At 37.9% G+C, this 19,707-nt stretch overlaps 2 long non-coding RNA genes across 3 annotated transcripts in view; one reads left to right on the forward strand and one right to left on the reverse strand.

Annotated features, from left to right (window-relative positions):
• Positions 1-15,548, reverse strand: part of LOC120221633 — a 31,646-nt gene extending 16,098 nt beyond the window's left edge. Inside the window, exon 1 of the long non-coding RNA XR_005525850.1 lies at positions 15,478-15,548. This is a non-coding gene — a long non-coding RNA (uncharacterized LOC120221633). The remainder of the gene's footprint in view (positions 1-15,477) is intronic.
• A 960-nt stretch (positions 15,549-16,508) lies between these two features.
• LOC120221626 lies at positions 16,509-18,903 on the forward strand. Of its 2 annotated transcripts, none has more exons than XR_005525849.1 (3): positions 16,509-16,570; positions 16,759-16,995; positions 18,815-18,903. It is a non-coding gene; the product is annotated as an uncharacterized LOC120221626 (long non-coding RNA). The 2 variants fall into 2 exon arrangements; XR_005525848.1 differs by having other exon boundaries at positions 16,759-16,991.
• The last annotated feature ends 804 nt before the right edge of the window (positions 18,904-19,707 follow it).

Here is a 19,707-nt window from a genome sequence, read left to right on the forward strand (position 1 = left end):
TCATGGAGATAAAAGGTAGAGTATAGAGAATATAGTCAGTGGGACTGTAGTGACAGATGGTAGTTACATTTGTGGGGAGCATAGTAAATCATATAGCTTACATACAACCAAAATATAATGTTATATAGTATACAACAACCAATCACTTGTTGTACATCTGAAACTAATGTAACATTGTGTGTCAACAATACCTCAGTTAAAAAATAAATCTGTCAGGGACTCCTGGGTGGCTCAGTTGGTTAAGAGTCCGACTTCGGCTCAGGTCATGATCTCACGGTTAGTGGGTTCCAGCCCCACTTCGGGCTCTGTGCTGACAGCTAGCTCAGAGCCTGGAGCCTGTTTTGGATTCTGTGTCTCCCTCTCTCTCTGCCCCTCCGCTCCTCGTCTCTCTGTGTCTCTCAACAATAAATAAATGTTAAAAAAATTTTTTAATAAAAATAAATAAATTTGTCAAGTGAATCCTAATAAAACCATGCACTATTTTATATTGATTGAAAAACCTTTGTAACATGTTGGTCCTTAACAACTGTTTTTGTAGATATCTTTGTCTTTGTTATTGTAGAACGCTTGGAAGAGTTGTTCCTAACACTCAGGGCTTTCTGTTGGAATTGAGCACTTAGGGAAAAGTGCAAACTCAGACCAGCATTCTTCATTGCATTACTTCTTTACTCACTCCCAGAAGGGACAGACTTAGGCCATGACAGGGATAACACCCATAAAAGGTCACTCAGCTGAACATTTTGTGTGAGTTATTTGTCCATTCCAGAAAGAGAAATAAAGCATTAACATTTAGAGGAAGGACAAGTTTATTGCAGGGATTTGCAAAAAGGTCTACCTAAAAGGCTTTGTGATTTTGTTTTCCATTATGTAAATGGGTACCATAGAAATCGTCAGTACTCTTACAGAGTAATTGTTGTTCTTTAAATTTCCATCATGCTCATGTATATTTTATATAGCATGCAATAATTTATTTACATTCATTGTATGATATATATGTTGTCTATACATGTGTGTATGATATTCTTTCTTGTCTTAGAAAAAAGGCTTTTTTTAACTATTATACATGCAAAATATCTACATAGACTGGAGAGAAGCTTTAGTGAGCCTAGGTTTGTACTTTATATCAGTCTTCAGTGTAAAAGAACTAGTACTTGCAGGTCCCATAGCTAGATCATTTTATGGCTAATCTAACCTCATTGTTTAAAGATTTGGGGCATCCACATAATTTTAGACACTTGCCCAGTCCCTAAGGAAGAGCACAGGTTTGCCTGAGCTAATCCAAACATCTCTACCATTTGCCAATGATTCCTTTAACCACAAGTATCTCTGCCAGATGAATTTAAAGGGAAATGTGGTGGGGCTTCCTGGGACAGTGTTTCTATCCTTGCTATAGAGCACTGTCATGTGAGGCCCTGATGCTAGAGTCAGCTGCATCCATTGTAAGAGTATGAAGGAAAAGCTCAACATTTTGAGCTAGAAATCATTCTTTTGAGTGACTGATTTAACCTACCTTGGAACCATGTACTTCCAGACCTTTTGTTATATGGTGTAATATGTGCTCTTAGTGATTAAACCACTTTGAGTGAACATTTCGGGAATTTGCAGCTGAAAGTATCTGTAGAATTCCTGTGACCTACACCATTGTTTTTAGCAATCAGGACATGGGAAGAACTCTCAGTACAAGTCCAACCTTCCTCCGAAATAGGCCTGAGATTGTATGAATCAACTACCATGATGAAGCATGCCTTCTTTTCACATTAGTTATTACAAACAAAATACTACTGGAGGACTTTGCCTTTATTTAACAAAGAAAAAACCATGGGAAATGCATGTACAGAAATTTTGTTTTACATGCACAAATCTTAACACTTTTTCAGATTCTCCAGGTATTCATATCACAGAAAATGCTGTAGTTTAAACAATTTTCTTTTAATCATTTCTTCTTTTTTCTTCAGAATCTCTTCTGGTTTCCTAAACAGTTACTATCATTAATATTAGAAGATCTCAGAATTTTCCTGGGAGCTGTATATAATACTTTTATGTATATCTCATTGGCCAGAATTTGGTCACATGACCAGTTGCTACAAGGACAACTGGGAAATGAAATATTTATTCTGAGCTTTAATGCCCAGCTAAAAATAAGTGGTTTTCTTACTAAGAAAGAGAAGTGTAACAGATCTGGGGCACCTCTAGTAGCCATTATCATACCCTTTAGTTTGATGTGAGACAGTTTTACTTTTGTTTACAATACATCTTTCTCCTCACTAAATCATTAAATTGAACATATTAAATTTCAAGTTCCAGAAAACTTGAAAAATATAGAAAAAGGCAAATATAAAAGTAACTATTGTAATCCAACAAAGGTAACTACCTACCAAGAGCATTTTGAGATATGCTATTCCAGGCCTTTTTTTGTTTACCAACATATTTTTCTAAGCAATATATATATATATATAAAGAAGGGGTAGAGAAAGGGAGAGAAAGAGAATCCCAAGCAGGTTTTGCACTGTTGGTGTAGAGTCTGATGCAGGGTTCACACTCACAAACCATGAGATCATGACCTGGGCTGAAACCAGAAGTTGGACACTTAACTGTCTGAGTCACCCAGGTGCCCCAATATATATACTTCTTCACTGTCTGATTATCTCAATTAATTATTTACATGGTTAGAAATAGAACTCATGTCATTTTCACATATTTTAGTGCCTAGCACCATGTCTAACAAAAAGTAGGCACTTGGGGCACCTGGGTGGCTTAGTTGATTAAGCATCTGACTTCAGCTCAGGTCATTTTCTCATGGTTCGTGGGTTCGAGTCCTGTGTCGGGCTGTGTGCTGATAGCCAGCTCAGAGCCTGGAGACTGTTTCAGATTCTGTATCTCCCTCTCTCTCTGACCCTCCCCTGCTCATGCTTCTTTCTCTTACTCTCTCAGAAATAAATAAAAAAACATTAGAAATTTTTAAATAAAAGTAGGCACTAAATAATCACTTCTTGAAATGGATACATAAATAAAGAAATGATAACTAACATGGATGTTATCATGGATGGAATCTTAATATCTGTGTGCATACTGTATGAGCAGATTTATTTCCATGTGTTTTCAACATTTTTATGTTCTTTTATCAGGATATCATGATACCTTTTATCAGGGTATCAGTAGTTCTAGAAATATTTCCTCCATTTTGTTTCAGCTTTAACAGGAAAATTTCAGATTTTTGCACCATGTTTTAGAGTTTTGCAATTCGATTTTACATGTGAATAAATTATATAGCAGTGTATGTAACACTAAACACTAACTGAAAATAATATCCTTAAAATGACAAAGTTAATGTGTTTAAAATGAATCCATCAATACACACTTGAGACTTTGTTTTCATCCAAGAAATGTCTGTATATTAAAGGCCTTATAATATGCAAATCTGTGGTGATTTATTATAGCCGGCTTCCTAAAGCTTGACTTCCATGACCAAATATCAGCAAATGCCAAGGAATACACCTTATTTCATCAGCCCCAAGACAGAGGAGGACAGGGCAAGAAATAGGCTGATTAAGGAGAATAGTCAGTTTCCAGTAGATTCCCTTCAAGCTTTTGTGACTGGAAATCCAATCAGTCCTTTACTGGTAATTTGGTTGCTATGTGAAGTAAATGGGGTCTGAAACTGAAAAAAATTGCTCCTTCTAGGTCATGAATTAATTTATTTTATTCTGGTTTTAGAGGATTATAAATAGTATAGTCCTCTCTTAACACCTTGTAGTAAGATCTTCTATTTCTGTTCAACTATTCATCAGGTGAAGTTCAAAGCCTAGGATGAACATTCAAATTCATCCTTTGGGCAACTCTCTATCCAGATAGACAAAGCAGAATAGAGAATGTTGGCCTAAATTATTAGCCATCAGGGAATAGTTTTCTGACTTCATATTTTGCACATTTGCTTTATAATAAGTACTTTGCAGATTACAGCAGGCTTTCCAACATCAAACTCAATTCTAAGCATCTTCATTGCAAGAGTAAGACACATCTGGTCATGTCCAAGGGGTAAATAAGTTGGGCTCCTAAGAGGACTTTTCTCACAAAAGTTTGTGATCTACTAAGAGGAGAAATGAGGGACACCTGGCTGGCTCAGTTGGTAGAGCATGTGACTCTTGATCTCAGGGTTCTGTGAGTTCAAGCCCCATGTTGGGCATGGAGATTATGTTAAAAAAAAAAAAAAAGAGGAGAAATGCTATGTGTAAACTTTGTCTAAGAGTAATTCCCTAGCATGAGAGAAGAGGGTGATTTGGAGAAATCCATAGCTGAGTGTTGTGGGCTGAATTTTGCCCCCAAATTCATCTGCTGAAGTCCTAATTCCAAGCCTTTCAGAAGGTGACTATGTTTGGAGCCAGCACCTTTAAAAGGTAGCTAAGGCTGGGGGCACCTGGTTGGCTCAGCTGGTTAAGCATCCGACTTCGGTTCAGGTCATGATCTCATGGTTTGTGGGTTCAAGCACCGCGTCGGGCTCTGTGCTGGCAGCTAGCTCAGAGCCTGGAGCCTGTTTCAGATTCTGTGTCTCTCTCTCTGACCCTCCCCTGCTCACTCTCTCTCTCTCTCTCTCTCTCAAAAATAAGCAAAACAAAACAAAAAAAGGTAATTAAGGCTGTTGGGAGGAAAGATGTTTCTTAGGCTCAGTGGCTGGGGACCTGGGCATTAACTGAAAATAGACAAATTAATAGGAGAAGAGACAAAGTTTTTTCATACCATGAACTCAGAAATTAGTAACCCCTGAATAGACAGGGGTAAAGGTTTATATACCAACTTAACAGGAGATAGGAAAGGGGTTAAAGGCTTCAGTGGGAAAGTGTGAGAGGTTCAACTGGGCATTTTGATGCTAATGAGGATGAACAGTTTCTGTTTTCAATGAAAGCTCCCAGAGATGGTGTGGTTTATGGCAACTGAATTAGTATTACAGTTGTTACGTACACTCAGTCTTTCCCCAGCAGGAAACTCTCTGTGGGAGTCAATGGAACCTATATTGTTTTAGGAGGTTCTGCTAAAGTTTAGATAACGTTTATTCCCTGCTCATTTTGGTGGACAATTAATCCCTTCAAGGTTACACGAAGTCATTTGGGTGGACCCTAATTAAGTGTGAATGCTGTCCATAAGAAAGAGGAGACACAGACTCACAGAGGAAGAATACCCTGTGAATATGAGCCTAGGCTATCTACAAGCCAAGAAGTGAGGTTTTAGAAGAAACCAACCCTGCTGACATTTTGATCTTGGATTTCAAGCCTGCAGAGTGATTAGAAAATAAATTTCTGTTGTTTAAGCCACCCAGTCTGTAGTGCTCTGTTATGGTAGCCCCAGAAAACAAATACACTCAGGGGATTTTTATTTTGTTTTGCTTTGGTTTGTTTTTATATTTATTTTTTATTAATTTGTTATTATTTTAGAGAGAGAGAGGGAGGGAGGGGGCAGAGGAAGAGACAGAATCTTTTCTTAAAGATTTTCTTTATTTTGGGGAAAGCACAAGTGGGGGAGGGACAGAGAGAGGGGCCAGAGGATCCAAAGTGGGCTCTACACTGACAGGCTGACAGCAGTGAGCCCAGTGTGGGTCTCAGACTCTCGAGCTGTAAGATCATGACCTGAGCCGAAGTCAGTCAGATGCTCAACAGACTAAGCCACCCAGGTGCCCCTGGAGAGAGCAAATCTTACACCAGTTCCATGCTTAGAATGTAGCTTAATGCAGGACTCCATCTCATGACCATGGGATCATGACCTGAGCCAAAATCAAACTCAGATACTCAACTGACTTAGACACCCAGGTGCCCCTATTTTTATTGCTTATGCTTTTAAGTTCTGTCAGAAGAAACAAAGTCTTTGTGAGAAGTAAGTGAGAGGATTCATTTTCACAAATACCAAATAAATACCAAATATGCTGTCTAGTAATAATAAGTTTACAACCCATTGGAAATATATTCGAAGCTCCCCCCGCCCCCACAATGGAGACCCAAATCCTTAAACACTTCACTCCCTGGTTCTTCTTCCCCTCTCCATTTCATGGGCTTAGTTTTCACGGGCTTTGCAATAAACATGCACCAAAGAACTGAAGTTTCTACATCATCTCAATGAATGTATATTCGTTGCAATCAGACTACTTTTTGGCCTTCTATGGGTATCGAAGACTTCTGGGTAAGGCTGTAACCTCTGTATTATTCAGCCAAGGAGGAATCAGGGAGGGACTTCACACGAGGAGATAAATTGCCTGCTGCAACCTCCCAGAGTGTGCCTGTCCATCAGACATCCAGTCTTGCAAGAACACCAATTAAAGCCTTTCTTCACTGTGCTCCAAGTCTCTGTGTCCCTCCTTTGTATGGGACAGTGGGCTTATTTCTCACAGTCTGCATGGCAAGGCTAAAATAAAAATATATGTATTTACAAAGTTTCTGTCAAATGTTGGGTATTCAGAAAGGCTTTTTTCCAAGGTCAAGTGGAAAGTTGGTGAGAAAGAATTAACACACTTTAGCACAGGGCTGTCAGTTCTGAAAGGCGCTGCTAAAGTACCACTTGCAGGAAGGGGTTATTAACACAGGAGCCAGAAACCCAACCCTCAGGGCACACAGCTCTCTGTCTCTGTCTCATTCTCTCTCTCAAGCTCACCTGCTCTCATATCTCTAGAGTATACTTCTTGCTTTAATGAACTTTCTCACCTGTGTTGCTTTTCTGCTGTGCTGCATGTCTGTCCTTGAATTCATTCTCATGACAACACCAAATACCCTCAGCACCCTCAGCAACTCCTTTAGGTCTAGCTGGGTCAAGACCTCAGGGTCCAGAGACTCCCAGGTTTGCCCAGCAACACCATCGACAGCAAGACATCAAGCCCCAGCTTACAGAGCTCATGCCTTTAGAAAACGCATCAGAGGGGCGCCTGGGTGGCTTAGTCGGTTAAGCGTCCGACTTTCGCTTAGGTCATGATCTCGCGGTTCTTGGGGTAGAGCCCCGCGTCGGGCTCTGTGCTGACTGCCAGCTCAGAGCCTGGAGCCTGTTTCAGTCTGTGACTCCCTCTCTCTCTGGCCCTCCCCTGCTCACGCTATCTCTCTCTCTCTCCTAGAAATAAATAAAACATTAAAAAAGAAAGAAAGAAAGAAAGAAAACACATCAGAGCCCTCACAGGGTGAAACTATAGAAGCACAGCCCTGCAAGTGCTATAGGACACAGTAGACACCGGACGCTCTAGTTTTCATTACAGCTCCTCTTCCAACCAATTTAATAATACAGGTTTATATTTTCTTATCCAAAACCGTCTAGAACAAATGGGCCTCCAAAATAATACGATCTTTAAAATTTAAAAAGATAGTATGGGACATTTACTACATATTATGTAATAGCCTATTCCCCCTAATCTGGGCCACAATCCCATAATGAAATTCATTAATATTAATTTCAAGTGAGAAAAATAAAGACTATAGTCAGTTCAAGGCAGCTTTAGTCATCAAATAAGTTATAAACTTATCTTTGGTTTTCAGTCCTTTGGTTTTTAGAATTGTGGTTAGGGCATTTAGCATAGGCCACCCAAAGTGTATCATAATGGCATATTAATTACTTTGTATGAAGCTAATTGGGAAGGAGAAGTTTCAAGGACACTCATACCCTTCTCTGTCCCCCTGAAAACACAAAACAAATCTCTCATTTGAAAAAAATACCATCCCTGTATTAAGAAGCAAAAAGACATCTTTATCACCAGAGATAGGAAATTTAGAGCTGAGAAGCCTATTTTAATAGCTCTGTTATTTTCTTACTAATCCCCTACCCCAACCCAAATTCCACATAGAATTCCTTACTAATTTAGCTCCAAAACATCTGTTTTCTTTATCTTGTCAATTACTCACAAATATATTGTTTATATATATATATAAAAAACCTGACGTTGTAATTTCTTCAGGTCTCAATTTCACTATTGGGCCTCCATGAGCATGTAATACAACTCTGTTTTTTATTCCTGTTAATCTGTTTCATGTAAATTTAATTCTTAGTCTAGCTGGAAGAACTTGAAGAGTAGAGAACTTCCTTCCCTATATTACATATTATATACTTTATTATATATAAATTTATTTTATTGAAAATTTTATATTTTATTACATATTTTAACAATGTAAATAAACTTTTGATAATATTTATTTAGTTTTAAAAGAAAGCAAGTGGTTGAGGGACAGATGGAGAGAGAGAGAAGAGACGGATTTCAAGTAGGCTATGTTCTGTGAGCATAGAGCCTGATGTAGGGTTTGATCTTAGGAACCAAGAGATCATGACCTGAGCCAAAATCAAGAGTCACACATTTAACCAAATGAGCCACGCAGGTGCCACTAAAAATTTTGTTTTTATCAAATATATTTTACTATATAAATATTATTTTATTATATATAAACACATAGTTTCTATATCTGTCATATGTATATATAAGTTTGTTTGTTTGTTTATTGTCTGCCTCCCTGACAAATTATATATTCCATTAGGGCCAGGCCAGGCCTGTGTTGATACTCAATAATTAATATTTTATGACTAAATTAATAAAACCACTTTCTACCTGACGGTTCATTTGGGCCAAAATCAGGAACCCTAATCTAGACTTCCAAGAATCTTTCAGGTGGAGGTGAGAGTTATTGGCTTGAGTGACACTGAAGACCAAAATATCAGAAACAGTATCATAGAGTGGATAAAATTATGAAGTTTGAGACCGAGCTAACTACCTTCCAATCATGACATTAGTCCTACCACCTGTCAACGAACTGCAATTTCCTCATCTGTAAAAATGAAGAATATAAATAAAAGCATCAAAAATATGGGCAACAATGGGGAAAAGATTCTGAAGTTGTCAGGACTCTCAATCCTTTTCCAAGTAGAGGAAGAGTTCTGCCAATTATACTCCTCTAAAATTTAAATGATTTCTTCATTCCTTTTTGTCCATAATCAACCAATACCAGCGTAGTGGTAAATAGGAGGGACTAGCAAACTGTCTTTTTTGTACTTAAAGTACAATCTATATTATATTACTTGAGACAAATATTAGGAATTTTACATTCTTTAAGTTTTGAAAATTTTTTATATGACAATAATCAAGGCAGTATCATAGTAAATACATAGATCAATGAAAGAGCATAGAGATCCCAGAAATAGACTTTCACAAATATTTCCAACTTATTTTTGACAAAGGTACAGAACAACTCAATGAAGTAAGGATAGTCTTTTCAATAAGTGTTGCTGAAGCAATTGGACATCCACAGGCAAAGATATGAACCTCAACCTAAACTTCACATTAATACAAAATTAATTCAGAATGGATCATAGACTGAAATATAAACTATACAACTTTTTAAAAAATACATATATGTAATAAAAAATCTTTGCAACCCAGGGTTAGGAAAACAGTACTTAGGCTTGTCACCAAAGACATGATCCATGAAATTGTTAAAGTTGACCTCAACACATTTTTTTAAGAACAACTTTTTCTCTGTGAAAGACCTTGTTAAAGGGATGGAAGGACAATTGAGAGACAGGGAGAAAATATATGCAAACCAAATATTCAAGAAGGGCTTTGTATTTAGAGTATATAAAAACTCTCAAACCAGTAAGAAAAAAACAGGAATTTGATTAAAAATGAATAAAAGAATATATATAGATGGTTATCATATAAAAGGCTTTCAACATTATTAATCATTAAGTAAATGCAAATTTAAAACCATAATCATTAAATATCCCTACATATCTATCCAAATGACTAAAAGAAAATAGTGATAATACTGAGTGATGGCAAGAATGCAAAGAAACCAGATCATTCATTTATTGCTGGTGGGAATGTGAAATAAAACAGCCACTCTGAAGAAGGGTTTCACAGTTTCTTATAAAGCTGACCTGTTCTTACACAGTGACCCAACAATTGTGCTCTTGAACATTTATTCCAGAGAAATGAGAACTTATGTTCATACAAAGACATGTACACCCATGTTTTTAGTGATTTTATCATTATCTAGGTTGACTAGAAACAACCTAGATATCCTTCAATGGGTGGATGAACAAAAAGCATCCATATTGTGGAAAATTACTTTTTAAAAAATGTATTATATATATAATGTCATATATACCAAAATATGTATCATTTTGGTAGCCTGGAATATTTCCATTACTAGTGATAAATAATTCATATAAGAGTTAGCTCGCTCTCTCTTTATTATTTATTTATTTGAGAGAGAGGGAGTGTGATCAGGGGAGAGACAGTGGGGGAGAGAGAGAGAGATAGAGAGAGAGACAGAGAGAGAAAGAGAGAGAGAGAGAGAGAGAGAGAGAGAATCTTAAGCAGGCTCCATGCTCAGCATGAGAGCCAGATGTGGAGCTCAATCCCATGACACTGGGATCATGATTTGAGCCAAAAACAAGAGTCAGATGCTCAAGCAACCGAGCCACCCAGAAAATTGCTTAAAAATTAAAAGGAACAAGCTAGTGATACATACAATTACTGAAATTATCTCAAGGGAATTATACTGACAGGAAGAAAATCAATCTCAAAAGTTTATATACTATGTGATTCCATTTATAAAACATTCTTGAATGACAAAATTAAAGAGATGGAAAACAGATTAGTGGTTTCTGGGAAACGGGGAGGGAGGGGAGAAAGCAGATGTGACTGTGGTGAGCACTGTTAAATATTGCAACTGGTGATGGGGCTCAGGACACACCACCCCCAAAATATGGTATGTTGGCATATTGAATATTCTAAGCTGAAGGAGTTTGAGAAAATGGCAAAAACAGGGAGGTCATTCTGACCACCTGTTCCCTTCTTCCCTAAAAGCAGGAGATAAATCTTTCATGTAAAATGACCCTTCTGCACCAAGAGGAAAGATGACATTCTAATCACCAGAGACTGGGTATTTGGGGCTGAGAAATCTGTGCAAACTACCTTTATCTTCCTAGTTTCTTCTTCGTCATTTACTACCCCTAGCCCAAACACCTTTGTCTTGTCAATTCTTCATCAATGTAGTATTTCTTGGTCTAAAAGGTATGAAAGTAGGATGTCAAGGTGGCTCAGTCAGTTAAGAATCTGTCCCTTGATTTCAGCTCAGGTCATGATCTCATGTTTTGTGAGATGGAGCCCAATGTCCGGCTCTGCGCTGTCAGCACAGAACCTGCTTGAGATTCTCTCTCTCTCTCTCTCTCTCTCACTCTGCCCCTCCCTTGTTCACGCTTATAATGCAGAGCCTGTTTGGGATTCACTCTCCCTCTTTCTGCCCCACTCTCAAAATAAATAAATAAACATTTAAAACATTAAAAAAATAATAAAAGGTATAAAAGTTTCTTGCTCTATTCACTCACTTCTTCAGGTCTTCGTTCTCTACTGAGGGCTCCCATTTACAAGTACACATTCAATAAAATGTCTACGCTTTCCCCTGCTAATCTGTTATTGTCAATATTATTTTCAGACCCATCCAGGAATGCAAAGAGGACTCCAGAAAACTCATCCATCCTCACGGTGATGCCAGGTAAATGAATCAACACCTGTGACAAAATTGAATAGAAATAAGCACACAAACACATACACACACCTGCATGCATGTAAAATTAGTAAAATAGGAATAAGGTTGGTGGATAGTATTATTTTCTTAGTTATGCAGGATGCTGTCTTGGGGGAGAGCCTGAAGGGAACCCTGATTTGTCTGTATCGTTTCTTACAACTGCATGTGAATTTAGAGTTAACTCAAATAAAACATTTAATTAAAAAAAGCATGCTTAAGAACTTTCTTATTTAGTATGAACCAGTTAAGTGGGATATATTTTCTCTGATTCTATATAATTTTATGTCATTTTGGTAGTTTGGAATATTTCCATCACTGGAGATAAATAATTCATAAAAAAATTAGCAAGCAATTAGAATTCATTAATCAGAAAATTGATATTGTGAACATGAATCAGCTTGAATGGAAACATTTACCCTTTGTGGTTAGAAAATTTATCTCTCTACTTCATCCAGGAATTGGCTCTAAAATGCATGAGTTCATTACCAAATAAAAATCAAAATTCTCAGAATCTTGGCATACTAGGTTATTATTTCACAGAAAAATTCTGAAATTGTAGAAATCTTAGAAATTGAAAAAGAGCTTTCCTTTTGCTTTTCCTATGAAGCGAATAGGCAATGATAACTGCAGTGACAACTAATGAGTGAAATTCTTATTTAATAAAAAAGGTGGATAAGCCTGTCATAGGTCAGTATGATTTTTAATAAGTATTTTATGTTATGGGGCAGCTTGGTGGGTCAGTCGGTTGTGTCTGACTCTTGATCTCAGCTCAGGTCATGATCTCACAGTTTGTGAGTTTGAGCCCTACATTGGGCTCTGCACTGACAGCATGGACTCTGCTTGGAGTTCTCTATCCCTCCCTGTCTGCCTCTACCCAGCATGCACACACTCTCTCTCTCTTTCAAAATAAATGAATACACTTAAAAAAAAACATTTTATGTTAAAATAGTTTTAGATTTATGAAAAACTTGTAAAGATAGTACAGAAAGTTCCCACATACCTCAAACTCAATTCCATCCATCATTAACATCTTACATTATTATGGAACATGTGTCGCAATTAATGAACCAACATTATTATTATTAACTAAACTCTATACCTTATTGAGATTTCCTTAGTTTTTACTTTGTGCCCACTTTTTATCCCAGCATCCCATCTAGGACACCACGTTACATTTTGTTGTCATGTGTCCTCAAGCTCCTTTCAACTATGACAGCGTTTCAGGCTTTCTTGGTTTTATTGACCTTGCTTTGAGCAGTTTGGAGGCTACTAGCAGGTATTTTGCAGAATTTCCCTATGGGTATTTGTGTGATATTTTTTCCCCCACAATTAGACTGGCATAGTGGGTTTGGGCAAGACCAGAGATAGAATGGAATTCTTATCACAGCTTATCAAGGGCATTACCAGGATTTTGACATCTGAAATTTTAACATGAGGGAATCCAACAGCTCTGGAGAGGCGATGCAGAGGCATGGGCTCCGGTCTCCAGTTGAAGAGAAGGAGCTGGATAACTGTGACCCTTGAGTTGGCCTTCTTTATGCACTCGTTTATTCATCTGAAGACTAAATTTCTACCATTCCTAAAATTCTGTCACACCAGCCAAAGGCATCAAGGTGTTCTGTTGGAACAGATCTCATGCATTTCCTTAGAATGTGGGCCATCTTCATTGAACAGACATTTGTGTGATACATGACATGCTGGTAAGAAGAATGGACACAGGCCTGAATCCTGAGTCAAGCTGCAGTGCACTGCAGTGCCAAGCCCCTACTCTCTGCCTAGTGGGGAATTTTATCAGCACCCAAATTGGAATTTAGTTCAAACAATGACATGGGGTTTTCCTCCATTCTTCCTCTGCTGGGTATCCCCTCCTGCATCCCTATCATAACAATCACAAATCCACGTCTGAGTTAAAGCCAACCTCTGCCTATTGCAAGTTTAAGAAAACTATTCTATTTAAGTGGATTTAAATGGCCATACTACTTAATTGATACATATGTATTTGTTTCCATTTACACACAAAAGTTAAAATCAGATTTGCCGAGAAGCACCAGAGCCAAAAACATTAAGTACCTCGATTTCTTTCTTTTTTCTTCTTTTTTAAGTCACCCCTCTCACCATCTGGTATAGTTTCCAAAAAAGCACTGAAAACGTGGTAGAACAGGGAAATCAAAAAAGGACTTGGGAGGCCCACAAACTGGGTCATCTGTCTTTGACAAATGGAGGATTCCACTGTGCTCAGCTGCGTCATTCCCACACCCCTCAACCTTGCAGAATTTAAGAGCCTTCGTCCTTCTCATTTGGTCATTGATAGCAAGTCACCAGGAGGAATGTAAGCAAGGCACTAGATTCCTGCATTGTTCAGAACATTTGGCAAATACAGATGGTGTCTTCTATAAGGTAGATACATACATAGGTTTTCCTCCAGTGGAAAACAGCTATCCTAAAGCAGATAGAAAATTCTCCCTGACATTTGGAAAATATCAGTGTCCACAGAGGGGAGGAACAGTCTATTGGCAGTGGAGTTAAACTTCTGTATTTTAAATAGGGAAACAACCAGTTCGAGAGTGTGTGCCCTACATCTATGCATTGTTTGTTAATCATTCTTCTAAAATGAAATATTTTGTCTCTTTCCACTAAAATTTTTATTTCTCTTAGCTTTTTGTATAACACACAATCTTTTTTTTTTTTTTTTTTTTTAAATTATCCAGAACTAACCTTTGACCTTTGGGAGTGACTTTAATGCTTGGCAGAAAAAAAGCATAGTCATGGCAGGAAAACTGCTTTGGTAGCTTAGGCCTTCCCCCCCCCCCCCTTCCCACACACACTTGTAAAAAAAAAATTCTCTATCTGTTTTTAAGGTATATTTTATAAACAAAATTGTATATATTTAAGTGGACAACATGATGCTTTGACATACACATACATTGTGAAATGTTTACTGCAACCAAGTTAATTAACACATCCATCATCTCACATAGTTATCTTTTGTGTGTGTGGTGAGAATACGTAAGATTTGCTCCTTTAGCAAATTCGAGTGTACGATACAGTCGTATTGACTATAGTCCCAATGTTGTGCATTAGACTTACAGAACTCATTTGTCTTATAGCTGGAGGTCTGCACCCCTTGAACGACATCTTCCCATTTCTCCTAGGCCCCCACACCCTGGCAACCACCATTCTACTGATTCTGAATTCAACTTTGTTTGGTTGTTTGTTTTGATGGCTTTCAGGTCAAATCTGTCCCCCTTCTCTCACCAAGTAAACATTGCCGCCGCTCAAATTGTGAAAACCATCATTCTAGACATCATTAATGGAGGGATACTTATTGATGTCTTTGCCGGCTTCTCTTCTACTTAAATGAATAATGTGGGAGAGTTAAAAGGCTCAGTCCTAGACCTTCCATCAATTTTTGGCCTTAATTTTCTCTCTAGGGGAACTCACTCATTCCCATGGCTTTCAATACAATCTATAGATATTCTATTTTTCTTTCCTTTTCTTCAAAGCTGACTTCCAAAGCATAAACAAGTTCTTATGGCTCTACTTTCAAAATATATTCCAAATCCGTTTCTTCATTTTGTTTACTCAGTGTCCTCCCTAATGCAATCCACCATTAACTCTCTTCTTAAAAATTTTTAAATGTTTATTTACTTATTTATTTTTGAGGGAGAGGGAGAGAGTGCATGTGTATGTGTATGAACAGGGGAGGGCAGAGAGAGAGATGAAGAGAGAGAATCCCAAGCAGACTCCGTGTTGTCAACCCAGAGCCCGACGTGAAGCTCAGACTCATGAACTGGGAAATCATAGTCTGAGCCAAAACCAAGAGTGAGACACTTAACTGAATCAAAAGAGGGGCCCCCATTTTTGAATTTTTAACTGAAATACAGTTGACATATAATATTATGTTAGTTTCAAGTATACTGCATAGTGACCCCACCCTTACCTCTTTTGGAGACTACTGCAGATGACCTCCTAGCTTGTCTCTCTGCTTCTATTCTTTTCCTAATAACATTTCTTCTCTTTATAGCAAGAAATATTTTTAAAAAAACAAAACAAAACAACAAATCATAAATTAGATTATATTATCCTCCTGCTTAAATCTACCAATGGCTTCTTGTTACATTTTCTTTTCTTTTTTTTATATTTTTATTTATTTCTAGGAGAGAGAGAGAGAGACAGTGTGAGCAGGGGAGGGTCAGAGAGAGAGGGAGTCACAGACTCTGAAACAGGCTCCAGGCTCTGAGCTGGCAGTCAGCACAGAGCCCGACGCGGGGCTCGAACCCACGAACCACGAGATCCTGACCTAAGCGAAAGTCGGATGCTTAACCGACTAAGCCACCCAGGCGCCTCTCTTGTTACATTTTCAATACAATCCAAATTTCCAGAGTGCCTGGGTGGCTCAGTCAGTTAAGCATCCAACTTCAGCTCAGGTCACAATCTCATGGTTTGTGGGTTCGGGCCCCACATTAGGCTCTGTGCTGACAGCTCAGAGCATGGAGCCTGCTTCAGATTCTGTGTCTCCCTCTATCTCTGCCCTTCCCCTGTTCTTTCTCTCTCTTTCTCAAAAATAAGTAAACATTAAAAAATTAAATTAGGAAATCGAAATTTCCTATACTGACCTACAAAGCTCTATATGCTTTGGCCTCTACCTACTTTGCTGATCTTAATTCTTACCACTTTCTTTTTTGTCCCCTAACTTCAGTCATGGTGGCTTTCTTTTTGTTTTTGTTTCTGTTTTTTTTTTTTCCTCCTTAAACATGGCTACCTGCTACCTGCTCCTGTCTACATTCACTAGTTTCTCTACCAGAAGTTCTCTGACTCTAGACACAGAAAACTATCTTCTTCCAACCAATGTAAAATCACTCACCCTCCTTTACCTCCACTCATTATACAGTATAACAGCTGGTTTTCTTTTCCTTACATTCTCTGAATTGTTCTGTCACCACATTCTAGGAAGCAAGTATTAGAAGTTCAGGCACCTTTCAAATTTCATTCATTCATGCACCCACAGAATCCATAACAGAGCCTGGCATTAGGTAGGCACTCAAAGTTAATTTCAATTAATTAGTGAAATGTATGTCTGTAAGTCCTGCTAGTACTGGATCCTCACCTTTTCCAATGTTTATAAAAGACCAACAAGCCATTTTATTGCTGTTTACATTTCTAATTACATAACTTTGATGCGTGTGTAGCTTAGGAGTCACTAATTGTGGTTTCTTTTCAGAGGTCTCCCGTTTTTTCAGTTCAGAGTTCAAGGAGAGCTGTTTGGATGTTTCACCATTGCCCTCAAATGACTCCAGGCTCTAAGTATCGAGGGACATTGTGGCAGAGTTGCAGATGTAGACAGTCTACAAGTGAAGTGCTCTTACTAATGAACCCATGTTCTCTTGAGTCAGAAGGGAAGATTGGCTGAGTGCAAGCACTGGAAATATCCTTCCTCTCTTCTGAAGTCTGGAAGTAGGTACATAAAGAATTCTATGTGTCTTTGGAAACTCAAATAATCTCTTTTGCCCTATTTCCTCACTAGATTATGACATCTGACTCTTCCAATATAATCTTAGGTCAGCTCACCTGGCATGAGCTCCTAGACTAATCCAGGGACCCTCCATTTCATTTGAAATGCCTGACCTCACCCTAGTAATCTCTTGAGTCCTCACAGCCATGCTCACTTTATTGCTATGTCCAGGAAAAAAAAAATTTATTATTTTATTTTTTATTTCAAGTCCAGTTAGTTAACATATAATTTAATACTGGTTTCAGCAGTAGAATTTTGGGATTCATCACTTATATACAACATGAAAAACTAATTTGCTGATCTTCTTAATGCTCACATGCCCTGGAATTCCACATATACATCCATTGTTTACTAAAGCCTATACTTTCTCTCTGAAGCCAAATGAAAACCTAAGTGTTCAGCTAAAACTTCAGTACATATACACACTGCTCACCCCTAAACTCTCCATTTCTTTCCAGTTAACAAAAGATGACTCAGTAATGCAAAAAAAATGTCTAAAGTGCAAATTCACATCCAAGTATCTGCATTCTAGAGTTTCACTTCTGAATTCCTTCTTCTCATCTAAAATATAGCAATACCAAGAAAATTAAAGAAAATTATTAATATTTGCTCATAACTAAACCTATACTCAACATTGCTTAGTATCTCCATTAGTCCCTAAAAATTTGCATTAGGAAAGATTATTAACAACCTTTTCATAGTAAAATTAAAATTATAACAATTATGGAGCATTTGTATTCTGAGGGATGCCCACATGCAGAGAAAAACCTTTCTGTGTATAATTTCTTTCTCCTATTTTTCCTCTTGTCCAACAATACAATTTTCTTCTTTTCAAGACCAGGAAATGCTTTCAAGTTAAAAAGAAGAGGGAAGAAGTTGGTGTTAACTAAAATTTCTTTAGAGAGATGATCAGTAGCTACTTAGGGAAATGTATAGGAGGAGGACAAAAATCTAGGCATGGATTTAAGAAGTACTAACTTTTACATGTTAATAAGCCTTTTTAAATCAACACTTCTGACATAAAATGTGTGGGGTTTCCCCCCCAAGAAATTCTCTACTTCACTAACTGAATGCCTTTTAAGTTAATTCTTATGTTTACACTGCAATTCTTACACTACCCAGAGTTAAAGCAGACCCCACAGGTTAAGAATTCAGTCCCAAAAAGACTGCCTCCCACTTTAGATCCAATTCTAAGTCCCACGTTGTCACTTGTACTTCTGACCTATCAGCTATAAATAAGAGGTTCTAATAACAACCTCCATATGTTTGGTAATTCGTTGTAACAGCACACCAAACTCTGTAAAACACTTTATTTATAGTTATAAGCTTATTAATAAGGATATTATAAAGAATACAAACAACAGTCAGATGAAAAGGTATATAGGCCGAGGTCCAGAACGAGCTCTGTTCTTGTGGAGTTGAGTATGCCAGCCTCCTGACACGTGGTGGGTTTACCAATCTGGAAGCTCTCTAATCCCATATTTTAGGGGGTTTTGTGGAGGTTTCTTTATGTGGGCACGAGTGATTAAGTCATGGTCGTTGGTGATTAACTAAAAGATACAACCATCTAATCATGCCTTGGTCTTTCTGGCAAGCAGCTCCCTTCCTGAAGTGACCTAGGGGCTCCTGCCATCAGTCATCTCATTAGATAATAAAAAGACACTCGTCATTTATGATATTCCAAGAGTTTTAGAAGCTCTTGTATTGGAACCAGAGAATAAAACCACATACTCTAACAAAAAAATGCTTCTATCATCCCAAACAGGGGTTTTAGGAGCTCTGTGCCAGGAACCAGGGACCGAGACCAAATACAAACTTCTTATCATCTCACATCATAGCTGTTTTGACAGGGAAATGTACATATTAAAAAAAAATCCTATGTGAAATAATCCACTTGCTACAAAGTATCTGACAGAAAATGGATAAGCTTTCAGAAAGCAGCTATCAGCCACAGGTGAGGCCCTCTTTCTTCAACCACAGTTACCCTATTCTCTTTCCCTTGTCAGAATTTCTGAGTAGGTCAGAGGCTGTTGTTGTCTATGTGTCCCTCGATACAAATCTAGGTCTGAAAAATCATGCATGGGGGTGACGAAACCCCCAAAGGAGTCAGGCCTACATTTGGCACATAATCTTTAAAGCTCAGCACAGATGATACGTTCAAGTTTTAAAATAGGTTCTAAACTAAAAAAGATTATAATTTGGAAATATGAATAGTTGTCAAAAATTTACCTGCTTAATTTCCCTAATATGACTTTCCACCCCATGTCCCTGCCTTTATCCCTTCTCTGCTATATTCAACTTTCTTCCTTTTCCCTCTCTTTTCTACCCAGATAATTATTAAGTGTGTTCATTCAAGTCCACTATGCCTGATGAAGAAGCAAACATCTCCGTCTTCAGTTATCTGTAAGACATACTTAGCTACTGAGTTTAGGAGAGGTACTAGTTTCTTTATCACTGTACCACAAATTACCACACATTTTGTGGCTGAAAGTAACACACGTGAATTGTCTGTCTTATAGTGTCTATGGATCAGGAACCTGGAAACACTTTAACTGAGGCCTCTACTTAGGGTCTCATACTTAAGGTATTGGCCAAGATGCATTCTTATCTGGACACTCTATGGGGAAGAATGTGCTTTCAAGTGCACTGAGGTTGTTG

This window comes from Hyaena hyaena, unplaced genomic scaffold, assembly GCF_003009895.1.
Source record: "Hyaena hyaena isolate Hyena2069 unplaced genomic scaffold, ASM300989v1 scaffold_795, whole genome shotgun sequence".
Classification (NCBI taxonomy): Eukaryota; Metazoa; Chordata; class Mammalia; order Carnivora; family Hyaenidae; genus Hyaena; species Hyaena hyaena.